The sequence below is a fragment of the Macrotis lagotis genome, chromosome X (genome assembly GCF_037893015.1).
Source record: "Macrotis lagotis isolate mMagLag1 chromosome X, bilby.v1.9.chrom.fasta, whole genome shotgun sequence".
Classification (NCBI taxonomy): Eukaryota; Metazoa; Chordata; class Mammalia; order Peramelemorphia; family Peramelidae; genus Macrotis; species Macrotis lagotis.
In genome coordinates, this window is record NC_133666.1 from 512,323,536 (window position 1) to 512,329,535 (window position 6,000).

The window sequence follows — 6,000 nt, forward strand, 5'->3', positions numbered from 1 at the left end:
TTTGTATTTTTGTAAATATTCATTCATTCAGGTTAGCAAATTTATTGGTATACTGTTCAGCAAAGTAGTACTCAATTATCTCTTTAAGTTCCTCCTCATTGGTGTTTAGTTCACCCTTTTCACATATTTGAAACCAGTAATTTCGTTATCTTCTTTCTTTTTTAAAAAAATAAGATTAACCAAAGTTTTATCTATTTTATTAGCTCTTCCATAAAACCAACTTAGTTTTAATTATTAGATCAATGGTTTTCTTGCTTTCAATTTTATTAATATCTCCCCTGATTTTCAGAATTTCTTATTTAGTATTTGAGGTTCTTTAATTTGTTCTTTTTCTAGCTTTTTTGGTTGAATAGACAATCATTTATCTCTTCTTTCTCTATTTTTTTCATATAAGCATTTAGAGTTATAGTATTTTTTCCTCAAAACTGCCTTGGTTACATCCCACAAATAATGGTATGATGTCTCATTATTATCATTTTCTTGGATATAATTATTTATTATTTATTATTATTATTAATTATTTCTAGGATTTGCTATTTGATCCACTCATCATTTAAAATTAAGCTATTTAGTTTCCAATTAGCTTCCTACGGCCCTTTATTGCAAGTAATTTTTATTGAGTCTGAGAAGTATGCATTTATTATTTCTGCCTTTCTGAATTTTTTTTGTTGTGTTTTTTTTTTTTGGCTAGGTGATGGGGTTAAGTGACTTGCCCCAAGGTCACACAGCTAGGTAATTATTAAGTGTTAGAGGTCAGATTTGAACTCAGGTACTCCTGACTCCCAGGACTGGTGCTCTATCCACTGTGCCACCTAGCCCTTTCTGAGTTCTTAATAAGGTTTTTATGGCCTAATAGTACATGATCAGTTTTGGTATAGGTGCCATGTACTGCTGAGAAAACAGTATATTATTTTCTGTCCCTATTAAATTTTCTCTAAGGACCTACCATATTTAATTTTCCAAGATTTCATTCACCTTCCTAACTTCCTTCTTGTTTATTTCTGGGATCTGATCCTTGGGTTGTCATTGACCAAGACATTTCCTATGCAATCTTGGCCTTAGCTTTGCAAAGGTTTATTTCCTCCTTTATGTCCAATTTCTACCTATGCAGTGATTTGTTCTCAATCCAGTCCTGCCTTTTGTCCCAGTATTCCCAGGATTCAGACTTTGTTTGGAGTTGGGGCCCTCCTTGCTGGCTTGCTACCTAGCTTCTGGGACTTATACTGCTGTCAAGCTGTCAGAACCTGGACTACCTTGTGACTTAAAGCCTCCTGTTGGTTTTTTTCCTTCTCCAGCCTTGTTTGGCTTTGCTTCCCCTTTTCCCCCAAAGAAACAGACCTTCACTGAAGATCCTCCATGATGTCTATTGCTGAAAATTTCTTTGGATCTTCTCTTTTTTCTTGGTGTGATCTGTAACTTCATTGTCAGTGCTGAGATATCATTTATCTTTGGTAGGAAAAAGTTTTGGGAGCATGTTAGCTTCATCATACCATCTCAGCTCTGTCCCCTCATACTGCTCTCTTGGCTCTGCCTCCCCATAAATTTGTGATGTCAAAGTCATGATTAGATAATTGTCTGTCTGAAAAAGATAAAGAAATTTTAATGAACTGCAAGCTTAACATTAATCAGCAATGTGACTCCCTCCAAAAGTAAATGCAATTTTTGCCTTCAGTTAAGAAGCCCAAGTAGTGCTTACAAAGGAAATTGGAGTTCTATTTGTGCTTTACTTTGGGCAGACTATACCTAGAGAATTATTTGAAATTATGTGCACCATCTTGTTTTTTTTTCATTTTTGCAAGGCAATGGGGTTAAGTGGCTTGCCCAAGGCCACATGGCTAGGTAATTATTAAGTGTCTGAGACTGGATTTGAACTCAGGTACTACTGACTCCAAGGCCAGTGCTCTATCCACTGTGCCACCTAGCCACCCCATGTGCACCATCTTTTTTAGGAGTTTCATTAGTAATCTGGAAACTGTCTAGGAAGGAATTATCAGCCAGGATAGAGAAGATGATGAGGACTTGTTGAAGGAGTTGATAAAGTACAGTCTAGAAAAGAAGATGGTAGTACTGAGGTGAGCATATGACTCTGTGTTAATTTATATGAAGGAGTGACAAATGGAAGGCATATACTTGGTCTAATAGGATAGAAAAAATGGATAAAATATGCAGAGTGGCAGATATAAGCTTAAAATCAAGGGAAGGGGGGAAATGCTACCAATTACAGCTGTTCAAAAGTAGGGTGGGAATTTGGGACTAACTATGTTCTAGTGCTTAACACAGTGACTTGTACATAGTGGGTGCTTAACAAATGCTGATTGACTGATTAACTTCAGACAAAGACTGAATGACCAGTTCTTGAATATGTGGAGCATGAGATTTTTGTTTAAATACAGTTTGATAAAGATGCCCTCTGAGAATGCTTCTACTTCTTAAGTTCTGCATAATTCTGTAACTGAAAACCAATAATCATAAAACACTTTGAAAATATTATTCTATTAACCACAGACTTCTAATTAAATATCAGTTATGGTATTTTTTGTTAATTTATTTTTGTTATTTTCTTTTTCATGAAATTCAATGAGTATTACAAATGAAAAAGAATTTCAATGAGAAATTCAGCTAGAAATGGTCTTGACCAAGTCATTATTCTACTTTTTCTTTTGTATTTAAGGTTTAGTGAATAATGTACAAGTTTATAAAAAGTGATTTTTAAGATAATTAACATATGTTAGAATGGAAACTTAACTTCTTTTTTTAGAGAAAGATCTTATTTATCTTGAGTTTTACAATTTTTTCCCCTATTCTTGCTTCCCTTCTTGCACTACCCATAGAAGGTAGTCTTAGTCTTTACATTGTTTCCATGGTATACATTGATCTAAGCAGAATGTGATGAGAGAGAAATCATATCCTTAAGGAACAGAAATAAAGTATAAGAAATAGCTAAATTACATAATGAGATAACAGGTGTTTTTTTTTTTCAAAATTGAAGATAATTGTCTTAGGTCTTTGTATGAACTCAACATTCTTTCTCTGGATGCAGATGGTATTCTCCATCACAGATACCCTAAATTTATCCCTGATTGTTGCACTGATAGAATGAGCAAGTCCATCAAAGCTGATTATCACCCCCATGTTGCTATATGGCTGTAAGGGCATGCAATGTTTTTCTGGTTCTGCTCATCTTGCACAGTATCAGTTCATGCAAATCCTTCCATGCTACCCTGAATTTCCATCTCTCCTGGTTTCAAATAGAGCAATAGTGTTCCATGACATACATATGCCACAGTTTGTTAAGCCATTCCTCAACTGAAGGATATTCACATAATTTCCAATTCTTTGCCACCACAAACAGAGTTGCTATGAATATTTTTGTTCAAGTGATGTTTTGACCCTTTTTCATAATCTCTTCAGGGTAGAAACCTGGTAGTGTTATTTCTGCATCAAAGGGTATGCACATTTTTGTAGCCCTTTGGGTGTAATTCCAAATTGTTCTCCAGAAAGTTTGGATGACCCCACAGCTCCACCAACAATGTATTAGTGTCCCAGATTTCCCACCTCCCTTCCAACATTGATCATTTTCCTTTCTAGTCATACTGGTCAGACTGAGAGGTGTGAGGTGGTACCTCTGAGATGCATTAATTTCATTTCTCTAATAAGTAGTGATTTAGAGAAATTTTTCATATGACTATGGATCGCTTTGATCTCCTCATCTGTAAATTGCCTTTGCATACCCTCTGACCATTTGTCAATTGGGAAATGGCTTTTTTTTGAAAATTTGACTCAGTTCTCTGTATATTTTACAAATGAGTCCTTTGTCAGAAATATCAGTTGTAAAAATTGCTCCCCAATTTACTACATTTCTTTTGATCTTGGTTACAATGGTTTTGTCTGTGCAAAAGCTTTTTAATTTAATGTAATCAAAATTATCTAGTTTGTTTTTAATAATGTTCTATATCTCTTCCTTGGTCATAAACTGCTTCCCTTTCCATAGATCTGACAGGTATAGTACTTCTTGATCATCTAGTTTACTTATAATATTTTTTTATGTCTAAATCCTGTATCCATTTTTTATCTTATCTTAGTGTAGGGTGTGAGGTGTTGATCTAATCCAAGTTTCTTCCATACTAACTTCCAATTTTCCCAAGAGTTTTTAATCAAAGAGAGAGTTTTTATCCCAATAGTTGGACTGTTTGGGTTTATCAAACAGCAGATTACTATAATCATTTCCTGCTATTGCACCTAGGCTATTCCACTGATCCACCAATCTATTTCTTAGTCAATACCAGACAATTTTAATGACTGATGCTTTATAATATAATTTTACATCTAGTAAGGCTAAACCACCTCTTTTGCAGTTTTTTCATTGAATCCCAGGAAATTGTTGACTTTTTATTTCTTCATAGAAATTTACCTACAACTTTTTCTAACTCATTAAAGTAATTTTTTGGAATTTTGATTGGTAGGGCACTAAACAAGTAGTTTAGTTTCATATATGCCTTTCTGCAATTGATCATTAGGTTTTTATGACCCAGTACATGGTCAATTTTTGTCTAAGTGCCATGTACTACAGAAAAAAAGTATATTCTTTTATATCCCCATTCAATTTTCTCCATAAGTATATTATAACTAAATCTGAGAGAGAGAAGTTGACGTCTCCCACTAGTAGAGTTTTGCTATCTATGTCTTCCTGTAGCTCTTTCAACATCTTATCTAAGAATTTTGATGCTATACCCCTGGGTATATACATATTTAGTATTCAAATTATTTTATTGTCTTTGGTACCTTTTAGGAGAATATAGTTTCATTCCTTATCTCTTTTAACAATATCTATTTTTGCAGCTACTTTATCTGAGATAAGGATTGCAACCCCTGCTTTTTTCACTTCAGCTGAAGCAAAATATATATTTTGTGCCAACTTTTACCTTTACTCCATATGTATCTCTCTTCTTCAAATGAGTTTCTTGTAAGCAGCATATTGTAGGATTTTGGTTTTTAATCCATTCTGCTATTTGCTTATGGGTTTTTTTTAGGTTTTTGCAAGGCAAATGGGCTTAAGTGCCTTGCCCAAGGCTACAAAGCTAGGTAATTATTAAGTGTCTGAGACCAGATTTGAACCCAGGTACTCCTGACTCCAGGGCTGGTGCTTTATTCACTATGCCACCTAGCTGCCCCTCACTTATGTTTTAAGGGAGAATTCATCCCATTCACATTCAAAGTTATAATTCCTAATTTGTTATTTCCCTCCATGATATCTTCCTTCTGTTTGTATTTTCCCCTTTTTTCCCCTTTATCCATATTCCCCAGTATTTTGTTTCTGAATACCACCACCTTCAGTGTGTTTGCCCTCCTATACCAACCCCTTTTCTTTCCCCCTTTCCATTTCCCCCCCTTCTTCCTTCCCTTCCTTCTGTTAGTTTCCATTTTTCCCCTCCCCATCCCCCATCCCCTTTTCCTCCTTTAATACTTGAAAGGCAAGATAAGTTTTTTAACTGAGTGTGTGTAAGTTAACTGTAAACCGTTTGATGAGATTGGTTCTAACCTCCTCCTTCCTTCCTCTCTATTGCAATAGGTCTTTCGTATCTCTTAATGTAATGTGATTTAATCCCATTCAATCTTCTCCATCCTCCCATCTTGTTACTGTCGCCTTTTTTAAAGAAGGTATTATTTTATTTTCACTCTAATAGCAACATGGGCATGATGATCAAACTTGATGGACTTGCTCATTTCATCAGTGCAACAATAAGGGACAATTTGGAGCTGTCTGCAATGTAGAATACCATCTGTATCCAGAGAAAGAACTGTGGAGTTTGAACAAAGACCAAGGAATATTTCTTTTAATTTAGGAAAAAAAACTGATATCTTATTGTCTGACCTTGCTATCTCTTATACTTGATGTTTCTTCCTTAAGGATATTATTTCTCTCTCATCACATTCAATTTGGATCAATGTATACTGTGGAAACAATGTAAAGACTGGCCAATTGCCTTCTGTGGGGGTGGA